The following is a 22,038-nucleotide window of genomic DNA, read 5'->3' on the forward strand; positions in this document are numbered from 1 at the left end:
TGTGGGTTCGAGTCCCACCCGAGTCATTTTTTCTTTGAAAACAACAAAATTCATCGCTCCTCACTAATGACACCAATGCACAGTAAAAAGCCATGGCGTGGCGCCGTGGCTTAGCTGGTCATAGCGCCTGTCTAGTAAACAGGAAGTCCTGGGTTCAAATCCCAGCGGTGCCTTTCCTTTATGTAAGCAGTTGTTAGGTCATGACATTTAGCCTCCTGCTGAAGAGCAACTGTCAAAACTTTAACACATACTGGGCTCTGTGGCGCAATGGATAGCGCATTGGACTTCTAGACGCAGGTGTGTGGCCATTCAAAGGTTGTGGGTTCGAGTCCCATGGCGCGGCGCCGTGGCTTAGCTGGTCATAGCGCCTGTCTAGTAAACAGGAAGTCCTGGGTTCAAATCCCAGCGGTGCCTTTCTATTATGTAAGCAGTTGTTAGGTCATGACATTCAGCCTCATGCTGAAGAGCAACTGTCAAAACTTTAATACATACTGGGCTCTGTGGCGCAATGGATAGCGCATTTTACTTCTAGACGCAGGTGTGTGGCCATTCAAAGGTTGTGGGTTCGAGTCCCACCAGAGTCGTTTTTGCTTTGAAAACAACAAAATTCATCGCTCCTCACTAATGACACCAATCCACAGTAAAAAGCCATGGCGTGGCGCCGTGGCTTAGCTGGTCATAGCGCCTGTCTAGTAAACAGGAAGTCCTGGGTTCAAATTCCAGCGGTGCCTTTCTATTATGTAAGCAGTTGTTAGGTCATGACATTCAGCCTCATGCTGAAGAGCAACTGTCAAAACTTTAACACATACTGGGCTCTGTGGAGCAATGGATAGCGCATTGGACTTCTAGACGCAGGTGTGTGGCCATTCAAAGGTTGTGGGTTCGAGTACCACCAGAGTCATTTTTTCTTTGAAAACAACAAAATTCATCGCTCCTCACTAATGACACCAATGCACAGTAAAAAGCCATGGGGCGGCGCCGTGGCTTAGCTGGTCATAGCGCCTGTCTAGTAAACAGGAAGTCCTGGGTTCAAATCCCAGCGGTGCCTTTCCTTTATGTAAGCAGTTGTTAGGTCATGACATTCAGCCTCATGCTGAAGAGCAACTGTCAAAACTTTAACACAAACTGGGCTTTGTGGCGCAATGGATAGCGCATTGGACTTCTAGACGCAGGTGTGTGGCCATTCAAAGGTTGTGGGTTCGAGTCCCACCCGAGTCATTTTTTCTTTGAAAACAACAAAATTCATCGCTCCTCACTAATGACACCAATGCACAGTAAAAAGCCATGGCGCGGCGCCGTGGCTTAGCTGGTCATAGCGCCTGTCTAGTAAACAGGAAGTCCTGGGTTCAAATCCCAGCGGTGCCTTTCTATTATGTAAGCAGTTGTTAGGTCATGACATTCAGCCTCATGCTGAAGAGCAACTGTCAAAACTTTAACACATACTGGGCTCTGTGGCGCAATGGATAGCGCATTGGACTTCTAGACGCAGGTGTGTGGCCATTCAAATGTTGTGGGTTCGAGTACCACCAGAGTCGTTTTTTCTTTGAAAACAACAAAATTCATCGCTCCTCACTAATGACACCAATCCACAGTAAAAAGCCATGGCGTGGCGCCGTGGCTTAGCTGGTCATAGCGCCTGTCTAGTAAACAGGAAGTCCTGGGTTCAAATCCCAGCGGTGCCTTTCTATTATGTAAGCAGTTGTTAGGTCATGACATTCAGCCTCATGCTGAAGAGCAACTGTCAAAACTTTAACACATACTGGGCTCTGTGGAGCAATGGATAGCGCATTGGACTTCTAGACGCAGGTGTGTGGCCATTCAAAGGTTGTGGGTTCGAGTACCACCAGAGTCATTTTTTCTTTGAAAACAACAAAATTCATCGCTCCTCACTAATGACACCAATGCACAGTAAAAAGCCATGGGGCGGCGCCGTGGCTTAGCTGGTCATAGCGCCTGTCTAGTAAACAGGAAGTCCTGGGTTCAAATCCCAGCGGTGCCTTTCCTTTATGTAAGCAGTTGTTAGGTCATGACATTCAGCCTCATGCTGAAGAGCAACTGTCAAAACTTTAACACAAACTGGGCTTTGTGGCGCAATGGATAGCGCATTGGACTTCTAGACGCAGGTGTGTGGCCATTCAAAGGTTGTGGGTTCGAGTCCCTCCCGAGTCATTTTTTCTTTGAAAACAACAAAATTCATCGCTCCTCACTAATGACACCAATGCACAGTAAAAAGCCATGGCGCGGCGCCGTGGCTTAGCTGGTCATAGCGCCTGTCTAGTAAACAGGAAGTCCTGGGTTCAAATCCCAGCGGTGCCTTTCTATTATGTAAGCAGTTGTTAGGTCATGACATTCAGCCTCATGCTGAAGAGCAACTGTCAAAACTTTAACACATACTGGGCTCTGTGGCGCAATGGATAGCGCATTGGACTTCTAGACGCAGGTGTGTGGCCATTCAAATGTTGTGGGTTCGAGTACCACCAGAGTCGTTTTTTCTTTGAAAACAACAAAATTCATCGCTCCTCACTAATGACACCAATCCACAGTAAAAAGCCATGGCGTGGCGCCGTGGCTTAGCTGGTCATAGCGCCTGTCTAGTAAACAGGAAGTCCTGGGTTCAAATCCCAGCGGTGCCTTTCTATTATGTAAGCAGTTGTTAGGTCATGACATTCAGCCTCATGCTGAAGAGCAACTGTCAAAACTTTAACACATACTGGGCTCTGTGGCGCAATGGATAGCGCATTGGACTTCTAGACGCAGGTGTGTGGCCATTCAAAGGTTGTGGGTTCGAGTACCACCAGAGTCGTTTTTTCTTTGAAAACAACAAAATTCATCGCTCCTCACTAATGACACCAATGCACAGTAAAAAGCCATGGCGCGGCGCCGTGGCTTAGCTGGTCATAGCGCCTGTCTAGTAAACAGGAAGTCCTGGGTTCAAATCCCAGCGGTGCCTTTCCTTTATGTAAGCAGTTGTTAGGTCATGACATTTAGCCTCCTGCTGAAGAGCAACTGTCAAAACTTTAACACATACTGGGCTCTGTGGCGCAATGGATAGCGCATTGGACTTCTAGACGCAGGTGTGTGGCCATTCAAAGGTTGTGGGTTTGAGTACCACCAGAGTCGTTTTTTCTTTGAAAACAACAAAATTCATCGCTCCTCACTATTGACACCAATGCACAGTAAAAAGCCATGGCGCGGCGCCGTGGCTTAGCTGGTCATAGCGCCTGTCTAGTAAACAGGAAGTCCTGGGTTCAAATCCCAGCGGTGCCTTTCCTTTATGTAAGCAGTTGTTAGGTCATGACATTCAGCCTCATGCTGAAGAGCAACTGTCAAAACTTTAACACAAACTGGGCTTTGTGGCGCAATGGATAGCGCATTGGACTTCTAGACGCAGGTGTGTGGCCATTCAAAGGTTGTGGGTTCGAGTCCCACCCGAGTCTTTTTTCTTTGAAAACAACAAAATTCATCGCTCCTCACTAATGACACCAATGCACAGTAAAAAGCCATGGCGTGGCGCCGTGGCTTAGCTGGTCATAGCGCCTGTCTAGTAAACAGGAAGTCCTGGGTTCAAATCCCAGCGGTGCCTTTCCTTTATGTAAGCAGTTGTTAGGTCATGACATTTAGCCTCCTGCTGAAGAGCAACTGTCAAAACTTTAACACATACTGGGCTCCGTGGCGCAATGGATAGCGCATTGGACTTCTAGATGCAGGTGTGTGGCCATTCAAAGGTTGTGGGTTCGAGTCCCGCGGCGCCGTGGCTTAGCTGGTCATAGCGCCTGTCTAGTAAACAGGAAGTCCTGGGTTCAAATCCCAGCGGTGCCTTTCCTTTATGTAAGCAGTTGTTAGGTCATGACATTCAGCCTCATGCTGAAGAGCAACTGTCAAAACTTTAACACATACTGGGCTCTGTGGCGCAATGGATAGCGCATTGGACTTCTAGACGCAGGTGTGTGGCCATTCAAAGGTTGTGGGTTCGAGTACCACCAGAGTCGTTTTTTCTTTGAAAACAACAAAATTCATCGCTCCTCACTAATGACACCAATGCACAGTAAAAAGCCATGGCGCGGCGCCGTGGCTTAGCTGGTCATAGCGCCTGTCTAGTAAACAGGAAGTCCTGGGTTCAAATCCCAGCGGTGCCTTTCCTTTATGTAGGCAGTTGTTAGGTCATGACATTCAGCCTCATGCTGAAGAGCAACTGTCAAAACTTTAACACAAACTGGGCTTTGTGGCGCAATGGATAGCGCATTGGACTTCTAGACGCAGGTGTGTGGCCATTCAAAGGTTGTGGGTTCGAGTCCCACCCGAGTCATTTTTTCTTTGAAAACAACAAAATTCATCGCTCCTCACTAATGACACCAATGCACAGTAAAAAGCCATGGCGCGGCGCCGTGGCTTAGCTGGTCATAGCGCCTGTCTAGTAAACAGGAAGTCCTGGGTTCAAATCCCAGCGGTGCCTTTCCTTTATGTAAGCAGTTGTTAGGTCATGACATTCAGCCTCATGCTGAAGAGCAACTGTCAAAACTTTAACACATACTGGGCTCTGTGGCGCAATGGATAGCGCATTGGACTTCTAGACGCAGGTGTGTGGCCATTCAAAGGTTGTGGGTTCGAGTACCACCAGAGTCGTTTTTTCTTTGAAAACAACAAAATTCATCGCTCCTCACTAATGACACCAATGCACAGTAAAAAGCCATGGCGCGGCGCCGTGGCTTAGCTGGTCATAGCGCCTGTCTAGTAAACAGGAAGTCCTGGGTTCAAATCCCAGCGGTGCCTTTCCTTTATGTAGGCAGTTGTTAGGTCATGACATTCAGCCTCATGCTGAAGAGCAACTGTCAAAACTTTAACACAAACTGGGCTTTGTGGCGCAATGGATAGCGCTTTGGACTTCTAGACGCAGGTGTGTGGCCATTCAAAGGTTGTGGGTTCGAGTCCCACCCGAGTCATTTTTTCTTTGAAAACAACAAAATTCATCGCTCCTCACTAATGACACCAATGCACAGTAAAAAGCCATGGCGCGGCGCCGTGGCTTAGCTGGTCATAGCGCCTGTCTAGTAAACAGGAAGTCCTGGGTTCAAATCCCAGCGGTGCCTTTCCTTTATGTAAGCAGTTGTTAGGTCATGACATTTAGCCTCCTGCTGAAGAGCAACTGTCAAAACTTTAACACATGCTGGGCTCTGTGGCGCAATGGATAGCGCATTGGACTTCTAGACGCAGGTGTGTGGCCATTCAAAGGTTGTGGGTTCGAGTACCACCAGAGTCGTTTTTTCTTTGAAAACAACAAAATTCATCGCTCCTCACTATTGACACCAATGCACAGTAAAAAGCCATGGCGCGGCGCCGTGGCTTAGCTGGTCATAGCGCCTGTCTAGTAAACAGGAAGTCCTGGGTTCAAATCCCAGCGGTGCCTTTCCTTTATGTAAGCAGTTGTTAGGTCATGACATTCAGCCTCATGCTGAAGAGCAACTGTCAAAACTTTAACACAAACTGGGCTTTGTGGCGCAATGGATAGCGCATTGGACTTCTAGACGCAGGTGTGTGGCCATTCAAAGGTTGTGGGTTCGAGTCCCACCCGAGTCATTTTTTCTTTGAAAACAACAAAATTCATCGCTCCTCACTAATGACACCAATGCACAGTAAAAAGCCATGGCGTGGCGCCGTGGCTTAGCTGGTCATAGCGCCTGTCTAGTAAACAGGAAGTCCTGGGTTCAAATCCCAGCGGTGCCTTTCCTTTATGTAAGCAGTTGTTAGGTCATGACATTTAGCCTCCTGCTGAAGAGCAACTGTCAAAACTTTAACACATACTGGGCTCTGTGGCGCAATGGATAGCGCATTGGACTTCTAGACGCAGGTGTGTGGCCATTCAAAGGTTGTGGGTTCGAGTCCCATGGCGCGGCGCCGTGGCTTAGCTGGTCATAGCGCCTGTCTAGTAAACAGGAAGTCCTGGGTTCAAATCCCAGCGGTGCCTTTCTATTATGTAAGCAGTTGTTAGGTCATGACATTCAGCCTCATGCTGAAGAGCAACTGTCAAAACTTTAATACATACTGGGCTCTGTGGCGCAATGGATAGCGCATTTTACTTCTAGACGCAGGTGTGTGGCCATTCAAAGGTTGTGGGTTCGAGTCCCACCAGAGTCGTTTTTGCTTTGAAAACAACAAAATTCATCGCTCCTCACTAATGACACCAATCCACAGTAAAAAGCCATGGCGTGGCGCCGTGGCTTAGCTGGTCATAGCGCCTGTCTAGTAAACAGGAAGTCCTGGGTTCAAATCCCAGCGGTGCCTTTCTATTATGTAAGCAGTTGTTAGGTCATGACATTCAGCCTCATGCTGAAGAGCAACTGTCAAAACTTTAACACATACTGGGCTCTGTGGAGCAATGGATAGCGCATTGGACTTCTAGACGCAGGTGTGTGGCCATTCAAAGGTTGTGGGTTCGAGTACCACCAGAGTCATTTTTTCTTTGAAAACAACAAAATTCATCGCTCCTCACTAATGACACCAATGCACAGTAAAAAGCCATGGGGCGGCGCCGTGGCTTAGCTGGTCATAGCGCCTGTCTAGTAAACAGGAAGTCCTGGGTTCAAATCCCAGCGGTGCCTTTCCTTTATGTAAGCAGTTGTTAGGTCATGACATTCAGCCTCATGCTGAAGAGCAACTGTCAAAACTTTAACACAAACTGGGCTTTGTGGCGCAATGGATAGCGCATTGGACTTCTAGACGCAGGTGTGTGGCCATTCAAAGGTTGTGGGTTCGAGTCCCACCCGAGTCATTTTTTCTTTGAAAACAACAAAATTCATCGCTCCTCACTAATGACACCAATGCACAGTAAAAAGCCATGGCGCGGCGCCGTGGCTTAGCTGGTCATAGCGCCTGTCTAGTAAACAGGAAGTCCTGGGTTCAAATCCCAGCGGTGCCTTTCTATTATGTAAGCAGTTGTTAGGTCATGACATTCAGCCTCATGCTGAAGAGCAACTGTCAAAACTTTAACACATACTGGGCTCTGTGGCGCAATGGATAGCGCATTGGACTTCTAGACGCAGGTGTGTGGCCATTCAAATGTTGTGGGTTCGAGTACCACCAGAGTCGTTTTTTCTTTGAAAACAACAAAATTCATCGCTCCTCACTAATGACACCAATCCACAGTAAAAAGCCATGGCGTGGCGCCGTGGCTTAGCTGGTCATAGCGCCTGTCTAGTAAACAGGAAGTCCTGGGTTCAAATCCCAGCGGTGCCTTTCTATTATGTAAGCAGTTGTTAGGTCATGACATTCAGCCTCATGCTGAAGAGCAACTGTCAAAACTTTAACACATACTGGGCTCTGTGGAGCAATGGATAGCGCATTGGACTTCTAGACGCAGGTGTGTGGCCATTCAAAGGTTGTGGGTTCGAGTACCACCAGAGTCATTTTTTCTTTGAAAACAACAAAATTCATCGCTCCTCACTAATGACACCAATGCACAGTAAAAAGCCATGGGGCGGCGCCGTGGCTTAGCTGGTCATAGCGCCTGTCTAGTAAACAGGAAGTCCTGGGTTCAAATCCCAGCGGTGCCTTTCCTTTATGTAAGCAGTTGTTAGGTCATGACATTCAGCCTCATGCTGAAGAGCAACTGTCAAAACTTTAACACAAACTGGGCTTTGTGGCGCAATGGATAGCGCATTGGACTTCTAGACGCAGGTGTGTGGCCATTCAAAGGTTGTGGGTTCGAGTCCCACCCGAGTCATTTTTTCTTTGAAAACAACAAAATTCATCGCTCCTCACTAATGACACCAATGCACAGTAAAAAGCCATGGCGCGGCGCCGTGGCTTAGCTGGTCATAGCGCCTGTCTAGTAAACAGGAAGTCCTGGGTTCAAATCCCAGCGGTGCCTTTCTATTATGTAAGCAGTTGTTAGGTCATGACATTCAGCCTCATGCTGAAGAGCAACTGTCAAAACTTTAACACATACTGGGCTCTGTGGCGCAATGGATAGCGCATTGGACTTCTAGACGCAGGTGTGTGGCCATTCAAATGTTGTGGGTTCGAGTACCACCAGAGTCGTTTTTTCTTTGAAAACAACAAAATTCATCGCTCCTCACTAATGACACCAATCCACAGTAAAAAGCCATGGCGTGGCGCCGTGGCTTAGCTGGTCATAGCGCCTGTCTAGTAAACAGGAAGTCCTGGGTTCAAATCCCAGCGGTGCCTTTCTATTATGTAAGCAGTTGTTAGGTCATGACATTCAGCCTCATGCTGAAGAGCAACTGTCAAAACTTTAACACATACTGGGCTCTGTGGCGCAATGGATAGCGCATTGGACTTCTAGACGCAGGTGTGTGGCCATTCAAAGGTTGTGGGTTCGAGTACCACCAGAGTCGTTTTTTCTTTGAAAACAACAAAATTCATCGCTCCTCACTAATGACACCAATGCACAGTAAAAAGCCATGGCGCGGCGCCGTGGCTTAGCTGGTCATAGCGCCTGTCTAGTAAACAGGAAGTCCTGGGTTCAAATCCCAGCGGTGCCTTTCCTTTATGTAAGCAGTTGTTAGGTCATGACATTTAGCCTCCTGCTGAAGAGCAACTGTCAAAACTTTAACACATACTGGGCTCTGTGGCGCAATGGATAGCGCATTGGACTTCTAGACGCAGGTGTGTGGCCATTCAAAGGTTGTGGGTTTGAGTACCACCAGAGTCGTTTTTTCTTTGAAAACAACAAAATTCATCGCTCCTCACTATTGACACCAATGCACAGTAAAAAGCCATGGCGCGGCGCCGTGGCTTAGCTGGTCATAGCGCCTGTCTAGTAAACAGGAAGTCCTGGGTTCAAATCCCAGCGGTGCCTTTCCTTTATGTAAGCAGTTGTTAGGTCATGACATTCAGCCTCATGCTGAAGAGCAACTGTCAAAACTTTAACACAAACTGGGCTTTGTGGCGCAATGGATAGCGCATTGGACTTCTAGACGCAGGTGTGTGGCCATTCAAAGGTTGTGGGTTCGAGTCCCACCCGAGTCTTTTTTCTTTGAAAACAACAAAATTCATCGCTCCTCACTAATGACACCAATGCACAGTAAAAAGCCATGGCGTGGCGCCGTGGCTTAGCTGGTCATAGCGCCTGTCTAGTAAACAGGAAGTCCTGGGTTCAAATCCCAGCGGTGCCTTTCCTTTATGTAAGCAGTTGTTAGGTCATGACATTTAGCCTCCTGCTGAAGAGCAACTGTCAAAACTTTAACACATACTGGGCTCCGTGGCGCAATGGATAGCGCATTGGACTTCTAGATGCAGGTGTGTGGCCATTCAAAGGTTGTGGGTTCGAGTCCCGCGGCGCCGTGGCTTAGCTGGTCATAGCGCCTGTCTAGTAAACAGGAAGTCCTGGGTTCAAATCCCAGCGGTGCCTTTCCTTTATGTAAGCAGTTGTTAGGTCATGACATTCAGCCTCATGCTGAAGAGCAACTGTCAAAACTTTAACACATACTGGGCTCTGTGGCGCAATGGATAGCGCATTGGACTTCTAGACGCAGGTGTGTGGCCATTCAAAGGTTGTGGGTTCGAGTACCACCAGAGTCGTTTTTTCTTTGAAAACAACAAAATTCATCGCTCCTCACTAATGACACCAATGCACAGTAAAAAGCCATGGCGCGGCGCCGTGGCTTAGCTGGTCATAGCGCCTGTCTAGTAAACAGGAAGTCCTGGGTTCAAATCCCAGCGGTGCCTTTCCTTTATGTAGGCAGTTGTTAGGTCATGACATTCAGCCTCATGCTGAAGAGCAACTGTCAAAACTTTAACACAAACTGGGCTTTGTGGCGCAATGGATAGCGCATTGGACTTCTAGACGCAGGTGTGTGGCCATTCAAAGGTTGTGGGTTCGAGTCCCACCCGAGTCATTTTTTCTTTGAAAACAACAAAATTCATCGCTCCTCACTAATGACACCAATGCACAGTAAAAAGCCATGGCGCGGCGCCGTGGCTTAGCTGGTCATAGCGCCTGTCTAGTAAACAGGAAGTCCTGGGTTCAAATCCCAGCGGTGCCTTTCCTTTATGTAAGCAGTTGTTAGGTCATGACATTTAGCCTCCTGCTGAAGAGCAACTGTCAAAACTTGAACACATACTGGGCTCTGTGGCGCAATGGATAGCGCATTGGACTTCTAGACGCAGGTGTGTGGCCATTCAAAGGTTGTGGGTTCGAGTCCCACCAGAGTCGTTTTTGCTTTGAAAACAACAAAATTCATCGCTCCTCACTAATGACACCAATCCACAGTAAAAAGCCATGGCGTGGCGCCGTGGATTAGCTGGTCATAGCGCCTGTCTAGTAAACAGGAAGTCCTGGGTTCAAATTCCAGCGGTGCCTTTCTATTATGTAAGCAGTTGTTAGGTCATGACATTCAGCCTCATGCTGAAGAGCAACTGTCAAAACTTTAACACATACTGGGCTCTGTGGAGCAATGGATAGCGCATTGGACTTCTAGACGCAGGTGTGTGGCCATTCAAAGGTTGTGGGTTCGAGTACCACCAGAGTCGTTTTTTCTTTGAAAACAACAAAATTCATCGCTCCTCACTAATGACACCAATGCACAGTAAAAAGCCATGGCGCGGCGCCGTGGCTTAGCTGGTCATAGCGCCTCTCTAGTAAACAGGAAGTCCTGGGTTCAAATCCCAGCGGTGCCTTTCCTTTATGTAAGCAGTTGTTAGGTCATGACATTTAGCCTCCTGCTGAAGAGCAACTGTCAAAACTTTAATACATACTGGGCTCTGTGGCGCAATGGATAGCGCATTGGACTTCTAGACGCAGGTGTGTGGCCATTCAAAGGTTGTGGGTTCGAGTCCCACCAGAGTCGTTTTTGCTTTGAAAACAACAAAATTCATCGCTCCTCACTAATGACACCAATCCACAGTAAAAAGCCATGGCGTGGCGCCGTGGCTTAGCTGGTCATAGCGCCTGTCTAGTAAACAGGAAGTCCTGGGTTCAAATCCCAGCGGTGCCTTTCTATTATGTAAGCAGTTGTTAGGTCATGACATTCAGCCTCATGCTGAAGAGCAACTGTCAAAACTTTAATACATACTGGGCTCTGTGGCGCAATGGATAGCGCATTGGACTTCTAGACGCAGGTGTGTGGCCATTCAAAGGTTGTGGGTTCGAGTACCACCAGAGTCATTTTTTCTTTGAAAACAACAAAATTCATCGCTCCTCACTAATGACACCAATGCACAGTAAAAAGCCATGGGGCGGCGCCGTGGCTTAGCTGGTCATAGCGCCTGTCTAGTAAACAGGAAGTCCTGGGTTCAAATCCCAGCGGTGCCTTTCCTTTATGTAAGCAGTTGTTAGGTCATGACATTCAGCCTCATGCTGAAGAGCAACTGTCAAAACTTTAACACAAACTGGGCTTTGTGGCGCAATGGATAGCGCATTGGACTTCTAGACGCAGGTGTGTGGCCATTCAAAGGTTGTGGGTTCGAGTCCCACCCGAGTCATTTTTTCTTTGAAAACAACAAAATTCATCGCTCCTCACTAATGACACCAATGCACAGTAAAAAGCCATGGCGCGGCGCCGTGGCTTAGCTGGTCATAGCGCCTGTCTAGTAAACAGGAAGTCCTGGGTTCAAATCCCAGCGGTGCCTTTCTATTATGTAAGCAGTTGTTAGGTCATGACATTCAGCCTCATGCTGAAGAGCAACTGTCAAAACTTTAACACATACTGGGCTCTGTGGCGCAATGGATAGCGCATTGGACTTCTAGACGCAGGTGTGTGGCCATTCAAAGGTTGTGGGTTCGAGTACCACCAGAGTCGTTTTTTCTTTGAAAACAACAAAATTCATCGCTCCTCACTAATGACACCAATGCACAGTAAAAAGCCATGGCGCGGCGCCGTGGCTTAGCTGGTCATAGCGCCTGTCTAGTAAACAGGAAGTCCTGGGTTCAAATCCCAGCGGTGCCTTTCCTTTATGTAAGCAGTTGTTAGGTCATGACATTTAGCCTCCTGCTGAAGAGCAACTGTCAAAACTTTAACACATACTGGGCTCTGTGGCGCAATGGATAGCGCATTGGACTTCTAGACGCAGGTGTGTGGCCATTCAAAGGTTGTGGGTTCGAGTACCACCAGAGTCGTTTTTTCTTTGAAAACAACAAAATTCATCGCTCCTCACTATTGACACCAATGCACAGTAAAAAGCCATGGCGCGGCGCCGTGGCTTAGCTGGTCATAGCGCCTGTCTAGTAAACAGGAAGTCCTGGGTTCAAATCCCAGCGGTGCCTTTCCTTTATGTAAGCAGTTGTTAGGTCATGACATTCAGCCTCATGCTGAAGAGCAACTGTCAAAACTTTAACACAAACTGGGCTTTGTGGCGCAATGGATAGCGCATTGGACTTCTAGACGCAGGTGTGTGGCCATTCAAAGGTTGTGGGTTCGAGTCCCACCCGAGTCTTTTTTCTTTGAAAACAACAAAATTCATCGCTCCTCACTAATGACACCAATGCACAGTAAAAAGCCATGGCGTGGCGCCGTGGCTTAGCTGGTCATAGCGCCTGTCTAGTAAACAGGAAGTCCTGGGTTCAAATCCCAGCGGTGCCTTTCCTTTATGTAAGCAGTTGTTAGGTCATGACATTTAGCCTCCTGCTGAAGAGCAACTGTCAAAACTTTAACACATACTGGGCTCTGTGGCGCAATGGATAGCGCATTGGACTTCTAGACGCAGGTGTGTGGCCATTCAAAGGTTGTGGGTTCGAGTACCACCAGAGTCATTTTTTCTTTGAAAACAACAAAATTCATCGCTCCTCACTAATGACACCAATGCACAGTAAAAAGCCATGGGGCGGCGCCGTGGCTTAGCTGGTCATAGCGCCTGTCTAGTAAACAGGAAGTCCTGGGTTCAAATCCCAGTGGTGCCTTTCCTTTATGTAAGCAGTTGTTAGGTCATGACATTCAGCCTCATGCTGAAGAGCAACTGTCAAAACTTTAACACAAACTGGGCTTTGTGGCGCAATGGATAGCGCATTGGACTTCTAGACGCAGGTGTGTGGCCATTCAAAGGTTGTGGGTTCGAGTCCCACCCGAGTCATTTTTTCTTTGAAAACAACAAAATTCATCGCTCCTCACTAATGACACCAATGCACAGTAAAAAGCCATGGCGCGGCGCCGTGGCTTAGCTGGTCATAGCGCCTGTCTAGTAAACAGGAAGTCCTGGGTTCAAATCCCAGCGGTGCCTTTCTATTATGTAAGCAGTTGTTAGGTCATGACATTCAGCCTCATGCTGAAGAGCAACTGTCAAAACTTTAACACATACTGGGCTCTGTGGCGCAATGGATAGCGCATTGGACTTCTAGACGCAGGTGTGTGGCCATTCAAATGTTGTGGGTTCGAGTACCACCAGAGTCGTTTTTTCTTTGAAAACAACAAAATTCATCGCTCCTCACTAATGACACCAATCCACAGTAAAAAGCCATGGCGTGGCGCCGTGGCTTAGCTGGTCATAGCGCCTGTCTAGTAAACAGGAAGTCCTGGGTTCAAATCCCAGCGGTGCCTTTCTATTATGTAAGCAGTTGTTAGGTCATGACATTCAGCCTCATGCTGAAGAGCAACTGTCAAAACTTTAACACATACTGGGCTCTGTGGCGCAATGGATAGCGCATTGGACTTCTAGACGCAGGTGTGTGGCCATTCAAAGGTTGTGGGTTCGAGTACCACCAGAGTCGTTTTTTCTTTGAAAACAACAAAATTCATCGCTCCTCACTAATGACACCAATGCACAGTAAAAAGCCATGGCGCGGCGCCGTGGCTTAGCTGGTCATAGCGCCTGTCTAGTAAACAGGAAGTCCTGGGTTCAAATCCCAGCGGTGCCTTTCCTTTATGTAAGCAGTTGTTAGGTCATGACATTTAGCCTCCTGCTGAAGAGCAACTGTCAAAACTTTAACACATACTGGGCTCTGTGGCGCAATGGATAGCGCATTGGACTTCTAGACGCAGGTGTGTGGCCATTCAAAGGTTGTGGGTTCGAGTACCACCAGAGTCGTTTTTTCTTTGAAAACAACAAAATTCATCGCTCCTCACTATTGACACCAATGCACAGTAAAAAGCCATGGCGCGGCGCCGTGGCTTAGCTGGTCATAGCGCCTGTCTAGTAAACAGGAAGTCCTGGGTTCAAATCCCAGCGGTGCCTTTCCTTTATGTAAGCAGTTGTTAGGTCATGACATTCAGCCTCATGCTGAAGAGCAACTGTCAAAACTTTAACACAAACTGGGCTTTGTGGCGCAATGGATAGCGCATTGGACTTCTAGACGCAGGTGTGTGGCCATTCAAAGGTTGTGGGTTCGAGTCCCACCCGAGTCTTTTTTCTTTGAAAACAACAAAATTCATCGCTCCTCACTAATGACACCAATGCACAGTAAAAAGCCATGGCGTGGCGCCGTGGCTTAGCTGGTCATAGCGCCTGTCTAGTAAACAGGAAGTCCTGGGTTCAAATCCCAGCGGTGCCTTTCCTTTATGTAAGCAGTTGTTAGGTCATGACATTTAGCCTCCTGCTGAAGAGCAACTGTCAAAACTTTAACACATACTGGGCTCTGTGGCGCAATGGATAGCGCATTGGACTTCTAGACGCAGGTGTGTGGCCATTCAAAGGTTGTGGGTTCGAGTCCCGCGGCGCCGTGGCTTAGCTGGTCATAGCGCCTGTCTAGTAAACAGGAAGTCCTGGGTTCAAATCCCAGCGGTGCCTTTCTATTATGTAAGCAGTTGTTAGGTCATGACATTCAGCCTCATGCTGAAGAGCAACTGTCAAAACTTTAACACATACTGGGCTCTGTGGCGCAATGGATAGCGCATTGGACTTCTAGACGCAGGTGTGTGGCCATTCAAAGGTTGTGGGTTCGAGTACCACCAGAGTCGTTTTTTCTTTGAAAACAACAAAATTCATCGCTCCTCACTAATGACACCAATCCACAGTAAAAAGCCATGGCGTGGCGCCGTGGCTTAGCTGGTCATAGCGCCTGTCTAGTAAACAGGAAGTCCTGGGTTCAAATCCCAGCGGTGCCTTTCTATTATGTAAGCAGTTGTTAGGTCATGACATTCAGCCTCATGCTGAAGAGCAACTGTCAAAACTTTAACACATACTGGGCTCTGTGGAGCAATGGATAGCGCATTGGACTTCTAGACGCAGGTGTGTGGCCATTCAAAGGTTGTGGGTTCGAGGAAGGAAGTCCTGGGTTCAAATCCCAGCGGTGCCTTTCTATTATGTAACCAGTTGTTAGGTCATGACATTCAGCCTCATGCTGAAGAGCAACTGTCAAAACTTTAACACATACTGGGCTCTGTGGCGCAATGGATAGCGCATTGGACTTCTAGACGCAGGTGTGTGGCCATTCAAAGGTTGTGGGTTCGAGTACCACCAGAGTCGTTTTTTCTTTGAAAACAACAAAATTCATCGCTCCTCACTATTGACACCAATGCACAGTAAAAAGCCATGGCGCGGCGCCGTGGCTTAGCTGGTCATAGCGCCTGTCTAGTAAACAGGAAGTCCTGGGTTCAAATCCCAGCGGTGCCTTTCCTTTATGTAAGCAGTTGTTAGGTCATGACATTCAGCCTCATGCTGAAGAGCAACTGTCAAAACTTTAACACAAACTGGGCTTTGTGGCGCAATGGATAGCGCATTGGACTTCTAGACGCAGGTGTGTGGCCATTCAAAGGTTGTGGGTTCGAGTCCCACCCGAGTCTTTTTTCTTTGAAAACAACAAAATTCATCGCTCCTCACTAATGACACCAATGCACAGTAAAAAGCCATGGCGTGGCGCCGTGGCTTAGCTGGTCATAGCGCCTGTCTAGTAAACAGGAAGTCCTGGGTTCAAATCCCAGCGGTGCCTTTCCTTTATGTAAGCAGTTGTTAGGTCATGACATTTAGCCTCCTGCTGAAGAGCAACTGTCAAAACTTTAACACATACTGGGCTCTGTGGCGCAATGGATAGCGCATTGGACTTCTAGACGCAGGTGTGTGGCCATTCAAAGGTTGTGGGTTCGAGTCCCGCGGCGCCGTGGCTTAGCTGGTCATAGCGCCTGTCTAGTAAACAGGAAGTCCTGGGTTCAAATCCCAGCGGTGCCTTTCTATTATGTAAGCAGTTGTTAGGTCATGACATTCAGCCTCATGCTGAAGAGCAACTGTCAAAACTTTAACACATACTGGGCTCTGTGGCGCAATGGATAGCGCATTGGACTTCTAGACGCAGGTGTGTGGCCATTCAAAGGTTGTGGGTTCGAGTACCACCAGAGTCGTTTTTTCTTTGAAAACAACAAAATTCATCGCTCCTCACTAATGACACCAATCCACAGTAAAAAGCCATGGCGTGGCGCCGTGGCTTAGCTGGTCATAGCGCCTGTCTAGTAAACAGGAAGTCCTGGGTTCAAATCCCAGCGGTGCCTTTCTATTATGTAAGCAGTTGTTAGGTCATGACATTCAGCCTCATGCTGAAGAGCAACTGTCAAAACTTTAACACATACTGGGCTCTGTGGAGCAATGGATAGCGCATTGGACTTCTAGACGCAGGTGTGTGGCCATTCAAAGGTTGTGGGTTCGAGGAAGGAAGTCCTGGGTTCAAATCCCAGCGGTGCCTTTCTATTATGTAACCAGTTGTTAGGTCATGACATTCAGCCTCATGCTGAAGAGCAACTGTCAAAACTTTAACACATACTGGGCTCTGTGGCGCAATGGATAGAGCATTGGACTTCTAGACGCAGGTGTGTGGCCATTCAAAGGTTGTGGGTTCGAGTCCCATGGCGCGGCGCCGTGGCTTAGCTGGTCATAGCGCCTGTCTAGTAAACAGGAAGTCCTGGGTTCAAATCCCAGCGGTGCCTTTCTATTATGTAAGCAGTTGTTAGGTCATGACATTCAGCCTCATGCTGAAGAGCAACTGTCAAAACTTTAACACATACTGGGCTCTGTGGCGCAATGGATAGCGCATTGGACTTCTAGACGCAGGTGTGTGGCCATTCAAAGGTTGTGGGTTCGAGTCCCACCAGAGTCGTTTTTGCTTTGAAAACAACAAAATTCATCGCTCCTCACTAATGACACCAATGCACAGTAAAAAGCCATGGCGCGGCGCCGTGGCTTAGCTGGTTATAGCGCCTGTCTAGTAAACAGGAAGTCCTGGGTTCAAATCCCAGCGGTGCCTTTCTATTATGTAAGCAGTTGTTAGGTCATGACATTCAGCCTCATGCTGAAGAGCAACTGTCAAAACTTTAACACATACTGGGCTCTGTGGCGCAATGGATAGCGCATTGGACTTCTAGACGCAGGTGTGTGGCCATTCAAATGTTGTGGGTTCGAGTACCACCAGAGTTGTTTTTTCTTTGAAAACAACAAAATTCATCGCTCCTCACTAATGACACCAATCCACAGTAAAAAGCCATGGCGTGGCGCCGTGGCTTAGCTGGTCATAGCGCCTGTCTAGTAAACAGGAAGTCCTGGGTTCAAATCCCAGCTGTGCCTTTCTATTATGTAAGCAGTTGTTAGGTCATGACATTCAGCCTCATGCTGAAGAGCAACTGTCAAAACTTTAACACATACTGGGCTCTGTGGCGCAATGGATAGCGCATTGGACTTCTAGACGCAGGTGTGTGGCCATTCAAAGGTTGTGGGTTCGAGTACCACCAGAGTCGTTTTTTCTTTGAAAACAACAAAATTCATCGCTCCTCACTAATGACACCAATGCACAGTAAAAAGCCATGGCGCGGCGCCGTGGCTTAGCTGGTCATAGCGCCTGTCTAGTAAACAGGAAGTCCTGGGTTCAAATCCCAGCGGTGCCTTTCCTTTATGTAAGCAGTTGTTAGGTCATGACATTTAGCCTCCTGCTGAAGAGCAACTGTCAAAACTTTAACACATACTGGGCTCTGTGGCGCAATGGATAGCGCATTGGACTTCTAGACGCAGGTGTGTGGCCATTCAAAGGTTGTGGGTTCGAGTACCACCAGAGTCGTTTTTTCTTTGAAAACAACAAAATTCATCGCTCCTCACTATTGACACCAATGCACAGTAAAAAGCCATGGCGCGGCGCCGTGGCTTAGCTGGTCATAGCGCCTGTCTAGTAAACAGGAAGTCCTGGGTTCAAATCCCAGCGGTGCCTTTCCTTTATGTAAGCAGTTGTTAGGTCATGACATTCAGCCTCATGCTGAAGAGCAACTGTCAAAACTTTAACACAAACTGGGCTTTGTGGCGCAATGGATAGCGCATTGGACTTCTAGACGCAGGTGTGTGGCCATTCAAAGGTTGTGGGTTCGAGTCCCACCCGAGTCATTTTTTCTTTGAAAACAACAAAATTCATCGCTCCTCACTAATGACACCAATGCACAGTAAAAAGCCATGGCGCGGCGCCGTGGCTTAGCTGGTCATAGCGCCTGTCTAGTAAACAGGAAGTCCTGGGTTCAAATCCCAGCGGTGCCTTTCCTTTATGTAAGCAGTTGTTAGGTCATGACATTTAGCCTCCTGCTGAAGAGCAACTGTCAAAACTTTAACACATACTGGGCTCTGTGGCGCAATGGATAGCGCATTGGACTTCTAGACGCAGGTGTGTGGCCATTCAAAGGTTGTGGGTTCGAGTACCACCAGAGTCGTTTTTTCTTTGAAAACAACAAAATTCATCGCTCCTCACTATTGACACCAATGCACAGTAAAAAGCCATGGCGCGGCGCCGTGGCTTAGCTGGTCATAGCGCCTGTCTAGTAAACAGGAAGTCCTGGGTTCAAATCCCAGCGGTGCCTTTCCTTTATGTAAGCAGTTGTTAGGTCATGACATTCAGCCTCATGCTGAAGAGCAACTGTCAAAACTTTAACACAAACTGGGCTTTGTGGCGCAATGGATAGCGCATTGGACTTCTAGACACAGGTGTGTGGCCATTCAAAGGTTTTGGGTTCGAGTCCCACCCGAGTCATTTTTTCTTTGAAAACAACAAAATTCATCGCTCCTCACTAATGACACCAATGCACAGTAAAAAGCCATGGCGTGGCGCCGTGGCTTAGCTGGTCATAGCGCCTGTCTAGTAAACAGGAAGTCCTGGGTTCAAATCCCAGCGGTGCCTTTCCTTTATGTAAGCAGTTGTTAGGTCATGACATTTAGCCTCCTGCTGAAGAGCAACTGTCAAAACTTTAACACATACTGGGCTCTGTGGCGCAATGGATAGCGCATTGGACTTCTAGACGCAGGTGTGTGGCCATTCAAAGGTTGTGGGTTCGAGTCCCGCGGCGCCGTGGCTTAGCTGGTCATAGCGCCTGTCTAGTAAACAGGAAGTCCTGGGTTCAAATCCCAGCGGTGCCTTTCTATTATGTAAGCAGTTGTTAGGTCATGACATTCAGCCTCATGCTGAAGAGCAACTGTCAAAACTTTAACACATACTGGGCTCTGTGGCGCAATGGATAGCGCATTGGACTTCTAGACGCAGGTGTGTGGCCATTCAAAGGTTGTGGGTTCGAGTACCACCAGAGTCGTTTTTTCTTTGAAAACAACAAAATTCATCGCTCCTCACTAATGACACCAATCCACAGTAAAAAGCCATGGCGTGGCGCCGTGGCTTAGCTGGTCATAGCGCCTGTCTAGTAAACAGGAAGTCCTGGGTTCAAATCCCAGCGGTGCCTTTCTATTATGTAAGCAGTTGTTAGGTCATGACATTCAGCCTCATGCTGAAGAGCAACTGTCAAAACTTTAACACATACTGGGCTCTGTGGAGCAATGGATAGCGCATTGGACTTCTAGACGCAGGTGTGTGGCCATTCAAAGGTTGTGGGTTCGAGGAAGGAAGTCCTGGGTTCAAATCCCAGCGGTGCCTTTCTATTATGTAACCAGTTGTTAGGTCATGACATTCAGCCTCATGCTGAAGAGCAACTGTCAAAACTTTAACACATACTGGGCTCTGTGGCGCAATGGATAGCGCATTGGACTTCTAGACGCAGGTGTGTGGCCATTCAAAGGTTGTGGGCTTAAGTCCCACCAGAGTCATTTTTTCTTTGAAAACAACAAAATTCATCGCTCCTCACTAATGACACCAATGCACAGTCAAAAGCCAGGGCGCGGCGCCGTGGCTTAGCTGGTCATAGCGCCTGTCTAGTAAACAGGAAGTCCTGGGTTCAAATCCCAGCTGTGCCTTTCCTTTATGTAAGCAGTTTTTAGGTCATGACATTTAGCCTCCTGCTGAAGAGCAACTGTCAAAACTTTAACACATACTGGGCTCTGTGGCGCAATGGATAGCGCATTGGACTTCTAGACGCAGGTGTGTGGCCATTCAAAGGTTGTGGGTTCGAGTCCCACCAGAGTCATTTTTTCTTTGAAAACAACAAAATTCATCGCTCCTCACTAATGACACCAATCCACAGTAAAAAGCCATGGCGAGGCTCCGTGGCTTAGCTGGTCATAGCGCCTGTCTAGTAAACAGGAAGTCCTGGGTTCAAATCCCAGCGGTGCCTTTCTATTATGTAAGCAGTTGTTAGGTCATGACATTCAGCCTCATGCTGAAGAGCAACTGTCAAAACTTTAACACATACTGGGCTCTGTGGCGCAATGGATAGCGCATTGGACTTCTAGACGCAGGTGTGTGGCCATTCAAAGGTTGTGGGTTCGAGTCCCACCTGAGTCATTTTTTCTTTGAAAACAACAAAATTCATCGCTCCTCACTAATGACACCAATCCACAGTAAAAAGCCATGGCGCGGCGTTGTGGCTTAGCTGGTCATAGCGCCTGTCTAGTAAACAGGAAGTCCTGGGTTCAAATCCCAGCGGTGCCTTTCCTTTATGTAAGCAGTTGTTAGGTCATGACATTTAGCCTCCTGCTGAAGAGCAACTGTCAAAACTTTAACACATACTTGGCTCTGTGGCGCAATGGATAGCGCATTGGACTTCTAGACGCAGGTGTGTGGCCATTCAAAGGTTGTGGGCTTAAGTCCCACCAGAGTCATTTTTTCTTTGAAAACAACAAAATTCATCGCTCCTCACTAATGACACCAATGCACAGTCAAAAGCCATGGCGCGGCGCCGTGGCTTAGCTGGTCATAGCGCCTGTCATGACATTCAGCCTCATGCTGAAGAGCAACTGTCAAAACTTTAACACATACTGGGCTCTGTGGCGCAATGGATAGCGCATTGGACTTCTAGACGCAGGTGTGTGGCCATTCAAAGGTTGTGGGTTCGAGTCCCACCAGAGTCATTTTTTCTTTGAAAACAACAAAATTCATCGCTCCTCACTAATGACACCAATCCACAGTAAAAAGCCATGGCGAGGCTCCGTGGCTTAGCTGGTCATAGCGCCTGTCTAGTAAACAGGAAGTCCTGGGTTCAAATCCCAGCGGTGCCTTTCTATTATGTAAGCAGTTGTTAGGTCATGACATTCAGCCTCATGCTGAAGAGCAACTGTCAAAACTTTAACACATACTGGGCTCTGTGGCGCAATGGATAGCGCATTGGACTTCTAGACGCAGGTGTGTGGCCATTCAAAGGTTTTGGGTTCGAGTCCCACCAGAGTCATTTTTTCTTTGAAAACAACAAAATTCATCGCTCCTCACTAATGACACCAATCCACAGTAAAAAGCCATGGCGCGGCGTTGTGGCTTAGCTGGTCATAGCGCCTGTCTAGTAAACAGGAAGTCCTGGGTTCAAATCCCAGCGGTGCCTTTCCTTTATGTAAGCAGTTGTTAGGTCATGACATTTAGCCTCCTGCTGAAGAGCAACTGTCAAAACTTTAACACATACTGGGCTCTGTGGCGCAATGGATAGCGCATTGGACTTCTAGACGCAGGTGTGTGGCCATTCAAAGGTTGTGGGCTTAAGTCCCACCAGAGTCATTTTTTCTTTGAAAACAACAAAATTCATCGCTCCTCACTAATGACACCAATGCACAGTCAAAAGCCATGGCGCGGCGCCGTGGCTTAGCTGGTCATAGCGCCTGTCTAGTAAACAGGAAGTCCTGGGTTCAAATCCCAGCTGTGCCTTTCTATTATGTAAGCAGTTGTTAGGTCATGACATTCAGCCTCATGCTGAAGAGCAACTGTCAAAATTTTAACACATACTGGGCTCTGTGGCGCAATGGATAGCACATTGGACTTCTAGACGCAGG

General features: G+C 47.9%; 64 non-coding genes across 64 annotated transcripts; all 64 read left to right on the forward strand.

Annotated features, from left to right (window-relative positions):
- Positions 1-99: 99 nt before the first annotated feature.
- Positions 100-173, forward strand: trnat-agu (transfer RNA threonine (anticodon AGU)). The gene has a single exon. It is a non-coding gene; the product is annotated as a tRNA-Thr (tRNA).
- Positions 174-340: 167 nt separating this feature from the next.
- On the forward strand, positions 341-414 carry trnat-agu (transfer RNA threonine (anticodon AGU)). Its single transcript has one exon. It is a non-coding gene; the product is annotated as a tRNA-Thr (tRNA).
- A 560-nt stretch (positions 415-974) lies between these two features.
- trnat-agu (transfer RNA threonine (anticodon AGU)) lies at positions 975-1,048 on the forward strand. Its single transcript has one exon. It is a non-coding gene; the product is annotated as a tRNA-Thr (tRNA).
- Positions 1,049-1,291: 243 nt separating this feature from the next.
- trnat-agu (transfer RNA threonine (anticodon AGU)) lies at positions 1,292-1,365 on the forward strand. The gene has a single exon. It is a non-coding gene; the product is annotated as a tRNA-Thr (tRNA).
- A 243-nt stretch (positions 1,366-1,608) lies between these two features.
- trnat-agu (transfer RNA threonine (anticodon AGU)) lies at positions 1,609-1,682 on the forward strand. Its single transcript has one exon. It is a non-coding gene; the product is annotated as a tRNA-Thr (tRNA).
- Positions 1,683-1,925: 243 nt separating this feature from the next.
- trnat-agu (transfer RNA threonine (anticodon AGU)) lies at positions 1,926-1,999 on the forward strand. Its single transcript has one exon. It is a non-coding gene; the product is annotated as a tRNA-Thr (tRNA).
- A 243-nt stretch (positions 2,000-2,242) lies between these two features.
- trnat-agu (transfer RNA threonine (anticodon AGU)) lies at positions 2,243-2,316 on the forward strand. The gene has a single exon. It is a non-coding gene; the product is annotated as a tRNA-Thr (tRNA).
- A 243-nt stretch (positions 2,317-2,559) lies between these two features.
- Positions 2,560-2,633, forward strand: trnat-agu (transfer RNA threonine (anticodon AGU)). The gene has a single exon. It is a non-coding gene; the product is annotated as a tRNA-Thr (tRNA).
- Positions 2,634-2,876: 243 nt separating this feature from the next.
- On the forward strand, positions 2,877-2,950 carry trnat-agu (transfer RNA threonine (anticodon AGU)). Its single transcript has one exon. It is a non-coding gene; the product is annotated as a tRNA-Thr (tRNA).
- A 243-nt stretch (positions 2,951-3,193) lies between these two features.
- Positions 3,194-3,267, forward strand: trnat-agu (transfer RNA threonine (anticodon AGU)). Its single transcript has one exon. It is a non-coding gene; the product is annotated as a tRNA-Thr (tRNA).
- A 242-nt stretch (positions 3,268-3,509) lies between these two features.
- Positions 3,510-3,583, forward strand: trnat-agu (transfer RNA threonine (anticodon AGU)). The gene has a single exon. It is a non-coding gene; the product is annotated as a tRNA-Thr (tRNA).
- A 162-nt stretch (positions 3,584-3,745) lies between these two features.
- On the forward strand, positions 3,746-3,819 carry trnat-agu (transfer RNA threonine (anticodon AGU)). The gene has a single exon. It is a non-coding gene; the product is annotated as a tRNA-Thr (tRNA).
- Positions 3,820-4,062: 243 nt separating this feature from the next.
- On the forward strand, positions 4,063-4,136 carry trnat-agu (transfer RNA threonine (anticodon AGU)). Its single transcript has one exon. It is a non-coding gene; the product is annotated as a tRNA-Thr (tRNA).
- Positions 4,137-4,379: 243 nt separating this feature from the next.
- Positions 4,380-4,453, forward strand: trnat-agu (transfer RNA threonine (anticodon AGU)). Its single transcript has one exon. It is a non-coding gene; the product is annotated as a tRNA-Thr (tRNA).
- Positions 4,454-4,696: 243 nt separating this feature from the next.
- trnat-agu (transfer RNA threonine (anticodon AGU)) lies at positions 4,697-4,770 on the forward strand. Its single transcript has one exon. It is a non-coding gene; the product is annotated as a tRNA-Thr (tRNA).
- Positions 4,771-5,013: 243 nt separating this feature from the next.
- Positions 5,014-5,087, forward strand: trnat-agu (transfer RNA threonine (anticodon AGU)). Its single transcript has one exon. It is a non-coding gene; the product is annotated as a tRNA-Thr (tRNA).
- Positions 5,088-5,330: 243 nt separating this feature from the next.
- trnat-agu (transfer RNA threonine (anticodon AGU)) lies at positions 5,331-5,404 on the forward strand. The gene has a single exon. It is a non-coding gene; the product is annotated as a tRNA-Thr (tRNA).
- A 243-nt stretch (positions 5,405-5,647) lies between these two features.
- Positions 5,648-5,721, forward strand: trnat-agu (transfer RNA threonine (anticodon AGU)). The gene has a single exon. It is a non-coding gene; the product is annotated as a tRNA-Thr (tRNA).
- Positions 5,722-5,888: 167 nt separating this feature from the next.
- On the forward strand, positions 5,889-5,962 carry trnat-agu (transfer RNA threonine (anticodon AGU)). The gene has a single exon. It is a non-coding gene; the product is annotated as a tRNA-Thr (tRNA).
- Positions 5,963-6,205: 243 nt separating this feature from the next.
- trnat-agu (transfer RNA threonine (anticodon AGU)) lies at positions 6,206-6,279 on the forward strand. Its single transcript has one exon. It is a non-coding gene; the product is annotated as a tRNA-Thr (tRNA).
- Positions 6,280-6,522: 243 nt separating this feature from the next.
- trnat-agu (transfer RNA threonine (anticodon AGU)) lies at positions 6,523-6,596 on the forward strand. Its single transcript has one exon. It is a non-coding gene; the product is annotated as a tRNA-Thr (tRNA).
- A 243-nt stretch (positions 6,597-6,839) lies between these two features.
- On the forward strand, positions 6,840-6,913 carry trnat-agu (transfer RNA threonine (anticodon AGU)). Its single transcript has one exon. It is a non-coding gene; the product is annotated as a tRNA-Thr (tRNA).
- A 243-nt stretch (positions 6,914-7,156) lies between these two features.
- On the forward strand, positions 7,157-7,230 carry trnat-agu (transfer RNA threonine (anticodon AGU)). The gene has a single exon. It is a non-coding gene; the product is annotated as a tRNA-Thr (tRNA).
- Positions 7,231-7,473: 243 nt separating this feature from the next.
- On the forward strand, positions 7,474-7,547 carry trnat-agu (transfer RNA threonine (anticodon AGU)). The gene has a single exon. It is a non-coding gene; the product is annotated as a tRNA-Thr (tRNA).
- Positions 7,548-7,790: 243 nt separating this feature from the next.
- On the forward strand, positions 7,791-7,864 carry trnat-agu (transfer RNA threonine (anticodon AGU)). Its single transcript has one exon. It is a non-coding gene; the product is annotated as a tRNA-Thr (tRNA).
- A 243-nt stretch (positions 7,865-8,107) lies between these two features.
- On the forward strand, positions 8,108-8,181 carry trnat-agu (transfer RNA threonine (anticodon AGU)). Its single transcript has one exon. It is a non-coding gene; the product is annotated as a tRNA-Thr (tRNA).
- A 243-nt stretch (positions 8,182-8,424) lies between these two features.
- Positions 8,425-8,498, forward strand: trnat-agu (transfer RNA threonine (anticodon AGU)). Its single transcript has one exon. It is a non-coding gene; the product is annotated as a tRNA-Thr (tRNA).
- A 243-nt stretch (positions 8,499-8,741) lies between these two features.
- Positions 8,742-8,815, forward strand: trnat-agu (transfer RNA threonine (anticodon AGU)). The gene has a single exon. It is a non-coding gene; the product is annotated as a tRNA-Thr (tRNA).
- Positions 8,816-9,057: 242 nt separating this feature from the next.
- trnat-agu (transfer RNA threonine (anticodon AGU)) lies at positions 9,058-9,131 on the forward strand. Its single transcript has one exon. It is a non-coding gene; the product is annotated as a tRNA-Thr (tRNA).
- Positions 9,132-9,293: 162 nt separating this feature from the next.
- trnat-agu (transfer RNA threonine (anticodon AGU)) lies at positions 9,294-9,367 on the forward strand. Its single transcript has one exon. It is a non-coding gene; the product is annotated as a tRNA-Thr (tRNA).
- Positions 9,368-9,610: 243 nt separating this feature from the next.
- Positions 9,611-9,684, forward strand: trnat-agu (transfer RNA threonine (anticodon AGU)). The gene has a single exon. It is a non-coding gene; the product is annotated as a tRNA-Thr (tRNA).
- A 243-nt stretch (positions 9,685-9,927) lies between these two features.
- trnat-agu (transfer RNA threonine (anticodon AGU)) lies at positions 9,928-10,001 on the forward strand. Its single transcript has one exon. It is a non-coding gene; the product is annotated as a tRNA-Thr (tRNA).
- An 80-nt stretch (positions 10,002-10,081) lies between these two features.
- Positions 10,082-10,171, forward strand: trnar-ucu (transfer RNA arginine (anticodon UCU)). The gene is given in 2 exon segments: positions 10,082-10,118; positions 10,136-10,171. It is a non-coding gene; the product is annotated as a tRNA-Arg (tRNA).
- A 544-nt stretch (positions 10,172-10,715) lies between these two features.
- trnar-ucu (transfer RNA arginine (anticodon UCU)) lies at positions 10,716-10,805 on the forward strand. Its single transcript is given in 2 exon segments — positions 10,716-10,752; positions 10,770-10,805. It is a non-coding gene; the product is annotated as a tRNA-Arg (tRNA).
- Positions 10,806-10,878: 73 nt separating this feature from the next.
- On the forward strand, positions 10,879-10,952 carry trnat-agu (transfer RNA threonine (anticodon AGU)). Its single transcript has one exon. It is a non-coding gene; the product is annotated as a tRNA-Thr (tRNA).
- Positions 10,953-11,195: 243 nt separating this feature from the next.
- On the forward strand, positions 11,196-11,269 carry trnat-agu (transfer RNA threonine (anticodon AGU)). The gene has a single exon. It is a non-coding gene; the product is annotated as a tRNA-Thr (tRNA).
- A 243-nt stretch (positions 11,270-11,512) lies between these two features.
- On the forward strand, positions 11,513-11,586 carry trnat-agu (transfer RNA threonine (anticodon AGU)). Its single transcript has one exon. It is a non-coding gene; the product is annotated as a tRNA-Thr (tRNA).
- Positions 11,587-11,829: 243 nt separating this feature from the next.
- Positions 11,830-11,903, forward strand: trnat-agu (transfer RNA threonine (anticodon AGU)). Its single transcript has one exon. It is a non-coding gene; the product is annotated as a tRNA-Thr (tRNA).
- A 243-nt stretch (positions 11,904-12,146) lies between these two features.
- On the forward strand, positions 12,147-12,220 carry trnat-agu (transfer RNA threonine (anticodon AGU)). The gene has a single exon. It is a non-coding gene; the product is annotated as a tRNA-Thr (tRNA).
- A 242-nt stretch (positions 12,221-12,462) lies between these two features.
- Positions 12,463-12,536, forward strand: trnat-agu (transfer RNA threonine (anticodon AGU)). Its single transcript has one exon. It is a non-coding gene; the product is annotated as a tRNA-Thr (tRNA).
- Positions 12,537-13,096: 560 nt separating this feature from the next.
- Positions 13,097-13,170, forward strand: trnat-agu (transfer RNA threonine (anticodon AGU)). The gene has a single exon. It is a non-coding gene; the product is annotated as a tRNA-Thr (tRNA).
- A 243-nt stretch (positions 13,171-13,413) lies between these two features.
- trnat-agu (transfer RNA threonine (anticodon AGU)) lies at positions 13,414-13,487 on the forward strand. The gene has a single exon. It is a non-coding gene; the product is annotated as a tRNA-Thr (tRNA).
- Positions 13,488-13,730: 243 nt separating this feature from the next.
- Positions 13,731-13,804, forward strand: trnat-agu (transfer RNA threonine (anticodon AGU)). The gene has a single exon. It is a non-coding gene; the product is annotated as a tRNA-Thr (tRNA).
- Positions 13,805-14,047: 243 nt separating this feature from the next.
- On the forward strand, positions 14,048-14,121 carry trnat-agu (transfer RNA threonine (anticodon AGU)). Its single transcript has one exon. It is a non-coding gene; the product is annotated as a tRNA-Thr (tRNA).
- A 242-nt stretch (positions 14,122-14,363) lies between these two features.
- trnat-agu (transfer RNA threonine (anticodon AGU)) lies at positions 14,364-14,437 on the forward strand. The gene has a single exon. It is a non-coding gene; the product is annotated as a tRNA-Thr (tRNA).
- Positions 14,438-14,599: 162 nt separating this feature from the next.
- trnat-agu (transfer RNA threonine (anticodon AGU)) lies at positions 14,600-14,673 on the forward strand. Its single transcript has one exon. It is a non-coding gene; the product is annotated as a tRNA-Thr (tRNA).
- A 243-nt stretch (positions 14,674-14,916) lies between these two features.
- trnat-agu (transfer RNA threonine (anticodon AGU)) lies at positions 14,917-14,990 on the forward strand. The gene has a single exon. It is a non-coding gene; the product is annotated as a tRNA-Thr (tRNA).
- A 434-nt stretch (positions 14,991-15,424) lies between these two features.
- Positions 15,425-15,498, forward strand: trnat-agu (transfer RNA threonine (anticodon AGU)). Its single transcript has one exon. It is a non-coding gene; the product is annotated as a tRNA-Thr (tRNA).
- A 242-nt stretch (positions 15,499-15,740) lies between these two features.
- trnat-agu (transfer RNA threonine (anticodon AGU)) lies at positions 15,741-15,814 on the forward strand. Its single transcript has one exon. It is a non-coding gene; the product is annotated as a tRNA-Thr (tRNA).
- A 162-nt stretch (positions 15,815-15,976) lies between these two features.
- trnat-agu (transfer RNA threonine (anticodon AGU)) lies at positions 15,977-16,050 on the forward strand. Its single transcript has one exon. It is a non-coding gene; the product is annotated as a tRNA-Thr (tRNA).
- A 243-nt stretch (positions 16,051-16,293) lies between these two features.
- trnat-agu (transfer RNA threonine (anticodon AGU)) lies at positions 16,294-16,367 on the forward strand. Its single transcript has one exon. It is a non-coding gene; the product is annotated as a tRNA-Thr (tRNA).
- Positions 16,368-16,725: 358 nt separating this feature from the next.
- Positions 16,726-16,799, forward strand: trnat-agu (transfer RNA threonine (anticodon AGU)). Its single transcript has one exon. It is a non-coding gene; the product is annotated as a tRNA-Thr (tRNA).
- Positions 16,800-16,879: 80 nt separating this feature from the next.
- On the forward strand, positions 16,880-16,969 carry trnar-ucu (transfer RNA arginine (anticodon UCU)). The gene is given in 2 exon segments: positions 16,880-16,916; positions 16,934-16,969. It is a non-coding gene; the product is annotated as a tRNA-Arg (tRNA).
- A 73-nt stretch (positions 16,970-17,042) lies between these two features.
- Positions 17,043-17,116, forward strand: trnat-agu (transfer RNA threonine (anticodon AGU)). Its single transcript has one exon. It is a non-coding gene; the product is annotated as a tRNA-Thr (tRNA).
- A 560-nt stretch (positions 17,117-17,676) lies between these two features.
- trnat-agu (transfer RNA threonine (anticodon AGU)) lies at positions 17,677-17,750 on the forward strand. Its single transcript has one exon. It is a non-coding gene; the product is annotated as a tRNA-Thr (tRNA).
- A 243-nt stretch (positions 17,751-17,993) lies between these two features.
- Positions 17,994-18,067, forward strand: trnat-agu (transfer RNA threonine (anticodon AGU)). Its single transcript has one exon. It is a non-coding gene; the product is annotated as a tRNA-Thr (tRNA).
- Positions 18,068-18,310: 243 nt separating this feature from the next.
- On the forward strand, positions 18,311-18,384 carry trnat-agu (transfer RNA threonine (anticodon AGU)). Its single transcript has one exon. It is a non-coding gene; the product is annotated as a tRNA-Thr (tRNA).
- A 243-nt stretch (positions 18,385-18,627) lies between these two features.
- On the forward strand, positions 18,628-18,701 carry trnat-agu (transfer RNA threonine (anticodon AGU)). The gene has a single exon. It is a non-coding gene; the product is annotated as a tRNA-Thr (tRNA).
- A 243-nt stretch (positions 18,702-18,944) lies between these two features.
- trnat-agu (transfer RNA threonine (anticodon AGU)) lies at positions 18,945-19,018 on the forward strand. Its single transcript has one exon. It is a non-coding gene; the product is annotated as a tRNA-Thr (tRNA).
- Positions 19,019-19,180: 162 nt separating this feature from the next.
- On the forward strand, positions 19,181-19,254 carry trnat-agu (transfer RNA threonine (anticodon AGU)). The gene has a single exon. It is a non-coding gene; the product is annotated as a tRNA-Thr (tRNA).
- A 243-nt stretch (positions 19,255-19,497) lies between these two features.
- trnat-agu (transfer RNA threonine (anticodon AGU)) lies at positions 19,498-19,571 on the forward strand. Its single transcript has one exon. It is a non-coding gene; the product is annotated as a tRNA-Thr (tRNA).
- Positions 19,572-20,159: 588 nt separating this feature from the next.
- Positions 20,160-20,249, forward strand: trnar-ucu (transfer RNA arginine (anticodon UCU)). Its single transcript is given in 2 exon segments — positions 20,160-20,196; positions 20,214-20,249. It is a non-coding gene; the product is annotated as a tRNA-Arg (tRNA).
- Positions 20,250-20,476: 227 nt separating this feature from the next.
- trnar-ucu (transfer RNA arginine (anticodon UCU)) lies at positions 20,477-20,566 on the forward strand. Its single transcript is given in 2 exon segments — positions 20,477-20,513; positions 20,531-20,566. It is a non-coding gene; the product is annotated as a tRNA-Arg (tRNA).
- A 476-nt stretch (positions 20,567-21,042) lies between these two features.
- On the forward strand, positions 21,043-21,132 carry trnar-ucu (transfer RNA arginine (anticodon UCU)). The gene is given in 2 exon segments: positions 21,043-21,079; positions 21,097-21,132. It is a non-coding gene; the product is annotated as a tRNA-Arg (tRNA).
- Positions 21,133-22,038: the final 906 nt, after the last annotated feature.

Source organism: Brachyhypopomus gauderio, chromosome 7 (assembly GCF_052324685.1).
Source record: "Brachyhypopomus gauderio isolate BG-103 chromosome 7, BGAUD_0.2, whole genome shotgun sequence".
Lineage (NCBI taxonomy): Eukaryota > Metazoa > Chordata > Actinopteri > Gymnotiformes > Hypopomidae > Brachyhypopomus > Brachyhypopomus gauderio.